Genomic DNA, 15,400 nt, shown 5'->3' with positions numbered 1-15,400 from the left:
ATTTACTAAATAAGTTTGGGAAAAGCAAACAGCCAACACAAATTTTTTTGTGTGTTTTTAACAGTTCTCGCTGAAGGATGTAAATTTTTATTTGAGATTTGGTTAAAATTTTCTTCTATTTGTGTCATTTCACATGTTGACATTCTTACTGTTCATGGGGTCTTTTCACTTTTAGTTTTCTGCAAGTGATGCAATCATCCATAAGTAAATCCTGATCAGTGTCTCAGCAAATCTTTCGGATAAGATTGAGCACTACATGTGAGTTCGCATACTCAAGAAGTTGAAAATTTTGCACAATACTTTACTGGAAGTCGTTTATTTGCCACCCGAAGAGAGCACGAGAGAACGCAGGATTTCTACAATAGTTGAAAATTGCGCCACTCCCAGGAAGCAGACAGTGCAAAGGCCCCATGGACATTAAGAATGTCAAAATGTGCATTAAAAATGTTAATATATGTTAATCGCATTAAACATTAAACAAAACAGAAGTACAATTACATCCTCAATGACGAGAACTGTCAAAAATTTATAAAACTACATGTCGGCTGATTGCTTCCGTAACTTTCTTTAGTGAATCCTCGAGTGTACTCAAGAAAAATTTTTATGTTGTGGTAAATAAGAGCAGTGTTGCCACTCAAGAAAATTATTTTCTACCAAATTTTAAGAAAAATCCTACCAAAACCTACCAAATGTTCTACAAGCCAAAAATGGGGTATATGTTTCTATACACACCACCGAAGAGTTGGCTATTTTTCTATTCCATTTGCAATACATTAAATTGTACATTTTCAAACATACAAAGTATAAATACTAGATCGTTGTTTGATGAAGTCTCTTTATTGCCTAAAGTTCAAAGACGGCATATAGCATATAGCACCATTTATACCGATCTCCCGATAAGAAATCATAAGGGTCATATATATTTTGTCGCGATTTCAATGAACAATTGTGCTGAGTTTGGATAAACCAATCTCCCTATTTAAGGGTTTGTTCCCTTTTTACTACCCATTTTCGCCGCTATGTCTCAGATCTGAACATATTTGTATGTAGCTAACATATTGCCTTCTTTCCGATTTAAAGCATTAAACAGGGGAATTTTGAACGCAAAAAAGCCGCATTTCTCCTTTTCTAAAATTTAAAGCAGTGAGACGCCATGTATCACCGCCATGTATTATCCACTCTTAACGAATACACACACACAGATAGAAAGGATTTTAAAAATCAACAACTTTTGTCGAAAAAGCATATACGAAATTTGTAAATTTTTCTACAACAATTTATTTTGAATTTCAACCACCCAAACTATTGTACAAATTTCTTGTTTGAAGGCACTCTTTGCAGGCCAACATATAACAACAACAATAATAAGCAAGAAAAAAAAATTAACCAGCCACCACATGTGCTTTGCTGCACAGATTCGGTGTGGTGGTGTTCCTATTTTCTTTGTTCGGCTCGCGCTGCTTGTCTCGTTCGTTTACTGCTTTGCTCGCAGGTTGTTTCTGTCACTCTCTCTCTCTCTCTGTCTGTCTCTACTATTACGCTAGAATCCAATTTTATTAATTTTGCCGCCGCGTGATTTGAACTCATGTTCGGTAGTCTTGTCACTTTTAAAATTTTTTTTTGATTAATGGCATGGGAGTCTTTTGTGCTAGCTACCTAGTAGTACGCCTATTTTAACAACTAACTCAATAAAAGAATTTGTTAAAAATTTTGCACATATAAATTCGGCAGTTGGTTTTTTGTCAGAGTCATTTTTTTCTGTGCAGAATGGACAATTGAGTAACGCGCGGCAGTTTTTTCAGTAATTAACTTGGTATTTATATGTTAGAAAAACCCACCAAAAATTGAGGCCAGCCTACCAACCTACCAAGAGAATAAAAATCTACCAATTTTGGTAAGAAAATACCAAGAACGCAACATTGATTTACAGTCCGCAAATTTCTGCTAGAGGTGTCTTCCCAGCAACAATTTGCAGCCTCATACAGATGTTTAATGAAAACCAAAACTAAACAACGAAAGAGAGTAAAAGCTGTTTACACTTCTGAATTGGTATCATTGAGCTTAAACATGAATTGGACAGCACTCATTGATATGTGAGAAAATTGTCCCTGTTCCTTAATGGTATTTTTACCATGGACAAAGGTCCATTGGCATAGTAACGGGTGCAAATTTTTACTGTCAAAGTTTTACTGGAAAAGTAGGCTACCAGATCTATTGTCACAAAATTCAGAAAATTTTATGTCAGCTGATTGCTTTTCACAACATTATCCTTATCCTCCCGAGCCTCCAAGTCGGTTAAATGACCCACAAGTCATTTTAATCATCCGGCTAAAGTGCAGTTTTCGTGGGAAAATGCAAAAAATCAATTTTTTGCATAACCCCCTAAAATGACCACTGGAATACGAAAATGAAGTCCGTTTCTGGGGCTTGTGCTATTGTCCCACCCCAGGGAAATAACACTGAATATTGTCAATATGAAAATCAACCTAAATGAAATTTTGGGACAGGACTTCCAATTAATGAGGTACTACTTTGGGAAGAATTTTTATAACAATTAAAAAAAAATGCAAACATTTTTATTACATTATTTAGAAAAAAGAAAAATCAAACCATTATTTTTTTTCAAAAAAAAATTTAATTTTTTGTTTTGTGGTTTTCGAAAAAAATCGTCTGCTGCGCAATTTAAAAAAAAATAATTGTTTTCAATTTTCAAAAAGGTTAAAATCGCATTTAATAAAAAATTTAAAATTTTGGAGAAAAATGAAAAAACAACTATTTGAAAAAATTTTTTTTTTCAATTTTCAAAAAAACCTCCTTCATCCACGGCAATTATAGTTCAAATTGGTCCATAACCTGATATACATATAACAGTATAAATTATCTTGCAAAATTTCAGCAAATATAATCGGCCAATTCGGACAAATGCGATTATTAGATCGGTTTATATTGGAGCTCAAAAAAGCGTTAGTGTCGATTGGTCGAGAGAAGAAGCGATTGATGCGTTCAGAATGCATGTTTTGGAGAAACCTCAATCAGAATTGCTAAAGTGCTTTGACATTTGGTTCAAACGCATGCAAAAGTGTATACATCTTAATGGGGAATATTTTGAAAAACAATGAAGCGATTTTCGACGATTAATATATGTTTTTATCTTCCCTAATCCCGAAATGTAAAAGGCAACCCTCGTTTATTGAAATCGATAAAATAGTCTTTGGCATTTACTTTTAAAAAATAATCGCATGTTCATATTTTCGGGGTAAGATCGAATTTTACACCACTTTTTCAAGCATTTTGGTCTCTATTCCACAAATCACACATGTTGGTTTATACTCCAAAGCTTCAATCGTGTTTGGTTTGTCCACATTAACCAACGATTTGACATAATCCATCAGAAATACAGCTCGTGATTCATAAGACGCTTCTGTTCTCCATTTACGCAAACTGGTCCATATATTTTACGAAGAATCTTTCTCTCAAACACTCCAAGCACTGCTTCGTCTGCTATCACTAGTCCCATGCCTCGGAACTATTGGGTTGCCCAAAAAGTAATTGCGGATTTTTCATATAGTCGGCGTTGTTACTTTTAGCTTGCTTTAGAAAAAAGTGTAAAAAAAGGATATTTGATTAAAGTTCATTCTAAGTTTTATTAAAAATGCATTTACTTTCTTTTAAAAAATCCGCAATTTCTTTTTGGGCAACCCAATATATAACAACACGGGTAGTATCAGTGTCTTGTAAAGTGTTATCTTCGTCTGTTTAGAGGTGTTCTTGTGCAGTGAAATCTTCGTCGTCGAGAGGTGGCCTTGTTTCTAAACTGCCTACTTAATCCAAAGTAGCATCTGTTTGCCGGTATTATTTTTCGCTTTACTTCAAAACTTGTGTCGTTCGTTTCGGTTACGGCGATGCCGAGGTAAATAAATTACTGGCTATCTCAATGTTGTGGTTCCTAACTTTCTCCATTTTATCGGTTGTACAAGGCTTTTGAGAGTTGATGCCTTCTATTTCGTCTTATCTCCATTTACTACCAGACCCATTTTCACTGACTCTCTTTCGATTATTTCAAAGACTGCAGTTACTACTTTCGGTGACCGACCTTTAATATCGATGTCGTCGGCATAGGCGAGTAGCATGTGTTCTCTTGTGAGTACTGTGCCATATCTATTCACATCTGTATGTCGTATAATCTTATCCACCAGGACATTAAAGAGATCGACCGATAAGTTGTCTCCTTGTCAGAAAACTCGTTTGGTACTGAATAGTTCTGAAAGATTCTTTTCTTTTTCTTACTGAGGAATGTGGTTCAGCTAGTGTCATCCTGCAGAGTTTTATTAAATTTGCAGGGATATGAAACTTAGAAATGTCTTGAAATACTTTGAACGTATAGGGTTATCGAAAGCCTTTTTGTAGTCAACAAAAAGATGGTAGGTGTTGATTTGTCTTTCTCGTGTCTTTTCCAAGATATGGCGCTGTGTAAATATCTGGTTTATGGTGGATTTATCAGATCTAAAGCCGCATTGGTAGTGCCCAATTATCTCATTGACCTTTGGTTTTAATCGTTCACACAGTACGCTCGAGAGTATCTTGTATGCGATGGGGAGGAGACTTATTCCTCTGTAGTTAGCACATACCGTCTTTTCTCCTTTCTTGTGTACGGGACATTGTATGCTAAGGTTAAAATAATCAGGTATGGCTTCTAGCCAGATCGCGCAGACAAGATGTTGCATACTCCTTATCAGTGTGTCGTCTCCTTATCAGCGGGCAACCCATCGGCTGCTGCTGCCTGTCGGGTCACAGCTACTTGGACCTCAGTCTGACTAGGAGGTCAACAATTTATACCATCATTAGGGATGGGTTCTGCGGTGTCCTCTTCGTCGCCATCGTCGGACACTATCTGTATCAATTATCAGATTTCCTTCTTTGTCTCTGCAGAGGATGCGCCTGTACCTAAGCCATCGGTTTGAAGTTTGATTCTATGGTAGAATTTCCGGACTTCTTTCTCACTCCTGTACATCTCAATTTGCTCACACTTACGTATTTCCATTTCCTTCTTCTTTCTGCGGAATAGGCGTTTGTCCGCTCTCCTTTTCTCTCGATACCTCTCCTTCATCTCGCGCATTGCTACTGATTGCAGGGTTACTCTGTATGCTTCAGCAGCATCTCGACGCTCTTGATCGTATCATGGGTTTCTTGGGGGTGGCTTCCGGTACCCAAGTACGGATTTCGTGGCATCTGTTGTGTTTCCAGCTTCTGTGCAGCGTCAGATCGTACTTTTCTCGCTATGCTCAGCTGGGTGCGAACCTTTGCTGCAACAAACAAGGTAATGATCCGAATCGATTTTCACCCCTCAGATCGATCACGCTGGTTGAATACCTTCCATCTATCACAGCCTGATCTATTTGGTTTGTCGTTGTTGTTGTTTTAACCACATTTTCATGTGGAGGTGGTGACCCTCGTCAAGCTCCTGTGGGTGAACAAGCCCGTTCGCCGCAGAAACAGGGTGGCCATTGGTTATTTAAAGGCGCAAATAACTCGCCTTGTCATATCGAGCATCGTAGGCACTCTGTATTTGTGCAAGAGCCGGTGCCATCCCACCTCTCACTGAGACTCTCCACTCGATACCGCTGATTGTCCGCGAATGCAGTTGCAGCTACTCCGGATGGAGCATTTCACTACCCGCAACCTGTAGATAGCAGCTAAGCTTCTCGTGACAGCAATGAACACCACACAGGTCAGACCTTAATGTTTCAGCTTGAGTAGTGCTCAGAGCTATCCCGTGCCGTTTTTCGTATTTTGATCGGGTGACAGCCATGTGGTCTGGTGCTGCTAACTACCATGTTCTTTGCCGCGGCGATGTCTATTAGCCTCTACACATTATCGAAAGTTACTTCGAGTAGGCTAAATTTTTCCGACTCTTGGGTCAAAGATATTTTCCTTCCCTATTTTCGAATTAAAATCTTCCATAACGATTTGAATATCATGGGCGAGACAGCGGTCATATTGTCTTTCTAGGGGCTCGTAGAAAATATCCTTGGTCTGTTCGTCCTTGTCTTCCGTCGGGGCATGGGGGCAATAAGGCTGATGTTTAAGAATTTGGCCTTTATGCGTAATGTGGTTAGCAGAGATATTGCCTTTCTTGTATGTATGGCAGTAATGTCTGTCTTGTATTTCTCCAATACATCCGCAAGTGCGTACACTGCACCCTCGCTATAAAGAGTGCGCACATTCTAGTTGCAGATACGCAAATCATGGTCCTTAATACGTTTGCGGTGCCGTCAACATCGAGGGGATCTTTTTTTCTACTTCGGTTTTACAAAGTAATCTGGGCTACTAACCCGATGTCCCAACATATATTTTTATCATTCTATAGGTGAACTCGTGGCCCATTTCAGCTCACTACCTTTAACGGATGTAAAAGGTAGCTACCCTGGTGACAACGCGGGGAGGTTTGTGTCCACATTTCAGATGAAGGAAGATCAAGAAAGCCTGGATTTTGCCAAGTCAAAACCAATCAGATCCGTTGCTTGGTTTCCGACATCACCAAGATTATTAAAGATTAGATAAAATCTGACATATTAGCAGATTCATAAAAAAACCTTGCGTACAATATGGTTTAAAAAATTTCACAAAAATCGGTGGTCTAAACCGGACAATATCCTGCAAAGGAATCTAAATAATTTCATAAAAATTTAATTTCAAAGTGGTTTGTGCGTGACTTTTTTTAATATTTTAATGGAATAAGAGTGGAAAAAATTTTTGAAAAAAAAATCAAAAAGTCAACACCCTAATGAACAAGGTCCTAGATGGAGGTGTAGTGTAGGCAAAGAATCCTTGTTAAATACTTATTAGGGTGATGACTTTTATGTACAAAATTTTGATGAATTTTTATTAAAGATTAGAGAAAATTTTAAATATGAGGAGATTTAATAAAAAAACCGCACGCACAAAACGAATTAAAATATTTCACAAATGTTCATTTCAAAACGTTTTGTGCGGGGCCTTCAGTATTTAAATTAAATACATTTTATTTCAGTCACTAATAGGCAAAAGTTCATTCATTCGTGCAAAAGGAAATAATTTTTGAGAAAAAAAAACTCAAAAAGACATCACTCTAATCTGTCATGTTTGCCGACTATGGAAATATGGGGCTCAAATTAAAGGTAAGTGGAAGTAGACCACGTATCTGATATCAACTGTCTAGCGGACGTCCCACCGCCATAACAACCCCCAAATAGGACGTATTTGCTCAGCAAGACAATTTGGGTCTTAAAGAGAGTGGAACTAAATATTCATAGTTTTTAGGACCAATACCCCAAACCGGACATATTTGCTGACTTTTGCAATAAGGAGTTTAAATGAGATTAGAAAACGAATTTGATATCCAATTTTGAGGGCAATGGCAATATGGGGTTCAAATAAATGATATATAGATATATGAGAATAGAGCACGTTGCAGATATATTTTCCGGGCTTAGTGTTTGGGGGACCACCCCAATCCCCAAAACACCCCTAAATCGGGCATATTTACCGACCATGTCAATGTGGAGTTTAAACGAAAGGTATTGGGGTGTAGAGCAAGAATTGACACCCATTTTCGGGACCAATTTTCTGGGGGTCTACCCCTTTCCCAAAATACCCCCAAAGGAATAAATTTTTCGACCATGCCAATATGTGGCTCAAATGAAAGGTATTTGAGATTAGAAAACGAATTTGATAACCTATTTTTGGGCCATGTGTGGGGGGGGCGCCTCATCCTGTAAACTCCTCTTAAGCCAATGGCAATATGGGGTTTAAATAAATGGTATTTGAGAGAAGAGCACGATGTTGGTATTTTTTCAGGGCCAAGTATCTGGGAGACCACCTCTCCCCCGAAAACACCACTAAATCAAACATCATCAGAATATCGGGCTGAAATGAAGTATTTTAAGAATGGAGTACACCTTACATCCAAACTAAAATTCGTAGACCAATAATGATCATATGGGATTCAGATAAAGGAACTTATATTGGTTGGTCAAGTTAGCATGGAATTTCACTCAAAGTTCTTTTATTGTCGAAAATAAATATTCCAAGGAAACTTTTGTTCCATATAAAGTAAAAGAAGGCTCAGCGGAGCGGGCCCGGGTCAGCTAGTGTACATATATATTCATACATACTATTGATATACCTTAAAGGATTGGATATAAGAATTTCGATGCACACATCTTATGTTGGTACATAAAGACAGCTTTTAATCATTACGTCTAAGAATAGCAAATTATTGTTTGTAATTCTGATCGTCACTGTAGTCATCTTTAGCTGTACGGTGATGTAATATGAAAAAGGTAAAAAAATGTTATAGTAGGTCAAGTAAAACTTCCGACATTGCAATTTAACTGCATATACATTTTGTTTTTCGTTTTTATGGATGACAATCAGCAATCAAGCAGTGAGCGATTTTCATTTTTAGGTTGTCGTGATATCAAGTTACAAATATTAAGATTTCAATGTAAAATTAAAAATATTTTGGTAACTACAGATAACAGAATTTTGTATATGCATTTTAAATAAAATTCTGAACTTAATGAGACGTTTAGGGACTCAGGAACTAAAATCACTGAGAATTGCTTAAATCAAAAACTATATCCGAATCATGACTATGACCGGCGGACTGACATGGTGATAAACACTTAGATTGTCGCGATCATCAAGAATGTGTGTATGTACTATTAAAGGTCGAAGTTCAATATTTCGAGGTGCTGCCATTTTATGGTGGTGGTGGATAGAGCACCACCTTCAATTAAAAGTATGGCAAAATCAAGTAAAAACCAGTAAGGGAAGGCAAAATTCGGGCGGAGCTGACTATGTTATACCCTACACCACTATAGCTATTTTGAGTATTTCTAATTAATATAAATTATTTTTAATGTGTAAAAAATGATTGGACTTTCTAGCGTTAATACATATGACCTATGTCGAAATCTAGTCAGACTTAAATTTTGCAAGTTTTTTGCCTATTAAGGCGAACATCATCATTTTATTTCTCTTTCGAGACGAGCTTTCTATGATCAAAGTATTTTGCAATGGAAAAGTAAAGCCAGAAGTTACCAAAACACCAACCATAGTATGACGCGTTTCGATTCTATGTTGGAAATATCATCGGATACTTTTCAAGGGTTTCATGGGCCGAAAATTGGTATACTTTACTTTGATTGGCTATGACAGAATATTTGTTCTACTAGCCGAATGTAGAATAGCGTTCCAAGCGCCTCGATCTTCTGCGCTCATTCTAAATTTCTCTGACACCAAGTTTGTGACTCCCACCACTTGATCTTTCCATCGGGCTTTTGGTCTTTCCGGTTTGCGTGTACCACCGTGTTTGCCTTCAAAAGACTTCTTTGCTGGAGCTTCTTCATCCATTGTGACAACATGACCTAGCCAACGCAGCCGTTGTATTTTGATGCGGGTAACTATGCTATCGTCGTCATACAGCTCATACAGTTCGTGGTTCATACGTCGCCTATATTCTCCGTTAACGCAAACTGGTCCATATATTTTACGAAGAATCTTTCTCTCAAATACTCCAAGCACTGCCTCATCTGCTTTCACAAGTACCCATGCTTCAGAACCATATAACAGCACGGGTAGTATCAGTGTCTTGTAAAGTGTAGTCTTCGTCTGTCGAGAGATGGCCTTGTTTCTAAACTGCTTGCCGTTCGTCCTTTGATCAAAATTTTATGACAATCGGACCACAAATGCGACCTGTACCTTGATCATAACAATACATAGACAGACAGACGGACATAGCTAAATCGAATCAGGAAGTGATTTTAAGTCAATCGTTGTACTTATCACTGGGACTAGCTCTTCTCCTTCATAGCGTTGCAAACAAATGCACAAAATTATAATACGCTGTACCACAGTTGTGTAGGTTATAAATATAAGGCAATGATATTCAATCTAGAGATTAGTCTATATGCCTTTTATAAGTTCAGATTCATACAGTAGTCCCATTAGCATCCTCCAAAATGGCCTATTTTAGACTGTCATATAGACCGATCCCCAGGATAAACATCTGAAGCCTATTCAAGTGTTTTCCTGCATTACTTGATTTCGCTGCAATTCGAAATGAAGAGTGAATTAGACCTATCTGTACAATTATATCTGCAATGACATCCAACATACTACATAACTCGTATAGGCCGGATCGGTTCACAACTTCATAAGATTCGATATAAACCTATATTACGATTTGACTCCTTGAGCACGTTCATGAAATAATTCTTATTAAAAATATAAAAAAAAATCCACGGGATTGCTTGGTTTGACTTCCCATTATCTTTCGGGAAATAGAGCAAAGAATTTGACAAATGCAATTCAGGTTGGAAGTTCCATTACAGATTCGGCTCAACACATTTCAACTTGTTCTTTTTCGTATAAAAGCTTGAATGTTCATTAATTTTAGCTATACCCTATCCTTTTTGTGCATACAAAAGAAGTGCAAAGTTGTACAAAATGGTGAATTTTGCATATTATGCACCGACAAAAATATCAAATTTAATGAAAGCATCAAAAATGTTTTCGAAAGTTGAAGAATTTTTAGTATACAACGTGCATTGCGTTTTACATATAACATAATGAATTATTGCATAAAACTACACTATAACATTACATAATTTGGTAAACCAATCCCATGGCAGCCCGATAGAGTTCTTCATCGGCAAGGGCTGCCGCCTCAGTGTGTAACACTGCTACAACAACAACAACAACATAATTTGGTAAATAAATGATTTTTGATGATTTTTTATGCTAAATCACAAAGTTTTGGCACTTAAACGATTTATGAATACCTAACGAACAAATAAATATCAAAAATTCGTCAACCATTTCTCCATGTGTTATATGTATGGCCTAAATTAAAGCAGTCCTTACCCTAATGGGGTTCCCAAGTAAACCGTCATTGTTTTTTTCTATACCATGAAATCGTATGGAGAATTTGCCGAACATTATACATAGTGGTGGTTAAATAAAATTCGACTTCAGGATGAAAAGACTATATACTTACAAATATTGGTTGCACCGAAAAAGAAGAAAAACCGGTCGACATTTTTTTGTTCACCGATTTTTATCACTTTAGTCTAGATATGATAAGGGTGTTTTCAATGCACTTCCACAAAGTATACATATTTAAGTGTTACCAAAGTAAGTACTTACCTCAACAGCAGCACTAGCAGTAACAGTAAATTAACTGTAAATTAACCTAAAAGCAAAAAAAAAAAATCATATAACCAAATGTCAGAACTGTTATAAAAGAAATACAACTATCTAGGGCTTATTTTGGAACATTTATCCAGTATAAAGAAGTTCTGGACAGATACTGCAGTTTGTATCCTACTGATAATCCGAAACATAAAGAATATGTTTGGATTTGGGTTGAGTACCTGGGGAGAACGCCCCAACTCCAAAAACACCTTAACAATTTCGACAGTTGTTGCGTTTTTGCATCAGTGACTTGGCGAACATTTACATGTATTTATAATTTTACGGATTGCTCTAACTGTTCAGAATAATATAGAAACAATATTTTTTTTTAAAGTTGTCTAAGATATCCCTTGTAATAGAAGTTATATAGACTTCTATACGGATGGCTCCAAACTAGACGACCAGGTGGGTTTTGGGATGTACTTGAACTGATCATATCGAAAAGGATACCCGATCAGTGCAGTGTGTATCAAGCGGAAATCCTTGCCATTAAGGAAGTGATGAAATGGCTAAGATATAATGTCATAACGAAAACTTTAATTGGCTATGATATTTAGAAAATTTGTTCCACTAGCCGAACGTAGAATAGCGTACCAAGCGCCTCGATCTTCTGCGCTCATTCTAAAATCTCTGACACCAAGTTTGTGTCTCCCACCACTTGATCTCTCCATCGGGCTTCTGGTCTTCCCGGTTTGCGTGTACCACCGTGTTTGCCTTCAAAAGACTTCTTTGCTGGAGCTTCTTCATCCATTGTGACAACATGACCTAGCCAACGCAGCCGTTGTATTTTGATGCATGTAACTATGCTATCGTTGTCATACAGCTCGCGGTTCATACGTCGCCTATATTCTCCATTAACGCAAATTGGTCCATATATTTTACGATGAATCTTTCTCTCAAATACTCCAAGCACAGCCTCATCTGCTTTCACAATTACCCTCTCTCTCTCTCTCAGACAGCCACGCAGCTTGGAGCACGTATTTCTAAACACAAAAACCGCCCTCGACTGTCACAGATCTCTCAACGAGATGGCTGAAATGTTCAAAATTCAGGCCCATAGAGACTTGCACATTCCAGGGAAACTGGAATCTGGTATGCCTCTAGCGACATGTAAGTCCTGAAAACTTAGGACCAGGCCCGAAGGACAATGAATGATAGAAGTGTTGCCTTTTATATTTCGGGATTGGACAACCATTATGTTGCAATCTGCCAACTGACAGCTCTACCGTAAAGCTTGACATTTTTGCGGTTATATTCGTACATACTCAGAACGTTTTGACATACGAGCGCTGTTTGTGTTGTTTGCAGTAACTTAAAAGTTTCATCTCGCCCAAATAATGGAATTCAAGCGTGAACATATTCGTGCCATTATTTTTTACAACTTTCGACGTGGATTAACTCAACAACATTGCATCGATGAACATAATATAATATTTGGCGATGGAGCTCCGTCAAGGACCAGTGTTTATCGATGGTATGGTGAATTCAACCAAGGTTGTAGTTCACTCCAAGACGAATTTCCTAAAGGTCGTCCAAAATCAGTTGTTGTTCCAAAAATCATTGATGCTGTGCACCAACTGATATTACAAGATCGTCATGTGACCTATCGTGAGATTGCGACAACCTTAGGCCTTAGTGGGACCAGCATGAACATTGGACCGTAAAAAAATTTGTTCGCGTTAAATCCCATACAATTTGTCAATAGCTGAAAAAAGGCTCGTGTCAATTGGTCGAAAGAAATGCTCCAAAAATACGAAACAACTGAATTTTTGAGCACTCAAAACATCGATTTGATGAGTCATCCGCTGTATAGTCCTGACTTGGCACCGAATGATTTCGTTTTATTCCTGTGCGTAAAATATAAAATGAGAGATCAAGAAGCGGTTGATGCGTTCAGAATGCACGTTTTGGATATACCTCTATCAGAGTTGCAAAAGTGCTTCGACAATTGGTTCAAACGCATGCAATAGTGTATTGATCTTACTGGGGAACATTTTGAAAAATAATAAATCTATTTTCGATTATTAATATTTGTTTTTATGTTCTCTAATCCCGAAATATAAATAGCAACCCTCGTAGATGGTAACAAAGAGGGGGCCGTGAGCATTCCAAAAATATGTGGCGTAATCTAGACTTGAAGAGGTCTACAGCTTTGCTGTCATTGGCTAGAACAGACGTCTCAGTCATTGTGTCCGTCATGACAGATCACTGTCTAATCGGAAAACATGCTGACAGACTGAAGGTTGCCAGCAAAGACTTTTGCAGAAGCTGTGAGGACATCAAAGAAAAAAAAGAGTACAGAACACCTTCTGTGTGTGTGTCCCGCACTAGCAGCCAGAAGGAGTTCCACTTTAGGTTCTCGTTTCTTTGAGAACCTGTCTGATTTAGCGGATGTGAACAATCGTAAGTTATTGGGTTTTTTAAAGCGATCTGGATGGTTCAACGGTAGGAACTAGAAGACATCTTCCTTCGTTTGTTCCTGTGGTATCACAATGGACGAAAACGTCTAAGTGAGTTTGATGGCAGACTGCCACTTAAACCTTGCCTAACCTGCGTGTGATATTTTTATTATAATTTTTCGTAGAATAAGCCAATAATTTTTTTGGAAAACATTAAACTTTTTTACAACCTTTATATTTTGATGGAAAAAGAGAAATATTTCATAATATTAATTTTAGTACATTTCGAAGTCCACTAGAAGATAGGAAAATTTATATATCTTTTCAATTTTAGTTTTGATATTAAATATAGTGTCTGTCCAAAACCAATAAAGGTATTGCTCTACTTTTAAGCGTTTTCTACATTAAACCCTCTTTACAAAACAATTAGTCAGATTACACTGTGGAACAAAATACAACTTTTTCGAAAATGACTGGGTAAAACCTGGCCAGCTTATGAAAGAAAAGGCAAAAAGAGAAAACACGTCTTTAATCAGTAAAAATGTAAAGTAAATTTTAGGGTTAAAGTCTTACATTTTCTAAGTTGGTGTGTGTGTGATGTCAAAAACAAAAATGTTCTTTACTAAATATGACTGTAAGCCACTGAACAACAAAAATGCCTATGCAAATTTTGGAAAAAACCTAAAATTAATTTGAACTTTTTTTCGCACTTTTTTTTGGGCCTGTGCATGAAAGTAACATGACACTTAATTTTAGACAAATGGTCTCCAAAAAGAAACATTCTTTGTCAAATTTCACTAGAAGTTTCAAAATAACTATACACAGAAAAAAACATCACGAAAATTTTTTCAATTAAAAATTTAATTGAGAATGTTTTCAATTAAAACAATAATTGATTCAATCTTTTTTAATTGAATCCATTTTTTCAATTACGAACGTAATTGATATTTTCAATTAAAAAATTAATTGAATCAATCGTTTCTTAATCGAATCACCCATGGGCCAAAGATATGTCTTGTGCAAAATTTGGTGGTAATCGGGCAACAAATGCGACTTTCATTGCAATAATACATGGACAGACAGAAGGACAAACGGATTTAGTTAAATCATACTACACTCAACAGAATTTGTTATTGAAAACAAAAAAAATCTTTGCTTAAACAGCAGTTTTTGACTGCTGAAAATCGGAAAGCAGACTTTACTGCTGTTTCAGCAAATATAGAGCTGCTGTATTAGCAAACATTTCGGTCAGCTAAATCGGCAAACAAAATCTACTGTTTTAAGTACAAAACAGTAGAGGTAAGATTCGGCCGGGCCAAATTGGAAACGAACTGCGACATATGGGGACTCAAGAAGTAAAATAGGGAAATCGGTTTATATGAGATCTATAACAGATTATGGACCCATTCTGACTATATTTGGCACGTATGTAATGGTCATAAGAGAATTCGTTGTACAAAATTTCAGCCAAATCGTTTAAAAATTTAGCCCTTAGAGGCTCAAGAAGTATAATAGGGAGATCCTTTTATGTGGGAGCTATATCAGGTTTTGAACCGATTTAGACCATTCTTGGAAGTCAAAACAAAACACTTCATGCACAATTTCAACTATATCGGATAGTAATTGCGGACTCTAGACGCTCAAGAAATCAAGATCCGAGATCGGTTTATATGGCAGCTATATCAGGTTATGAACCCATGTTGACCATACAGTTGTTGGAAATCATAACAAAACACCACATACAAAATGTCATCCAAATCGGA

Source organism: Stomoxys calcitrans, chromosome 4, assembly GCF_963082655.1.
Source record: "Stomoxys calcitrans chromosome 4, idStoCalc2.1, whole genome shotgun sequence".
Taxonomy (NCBI): Eukaryota; Metazoa; Arthropoda; class Insecta; order Diptera; family Muscidae; genus Stomoxys; species Stomoxys calcitrans.
This window is presented reverse-complemented; position numbering follows the sequence as displayed.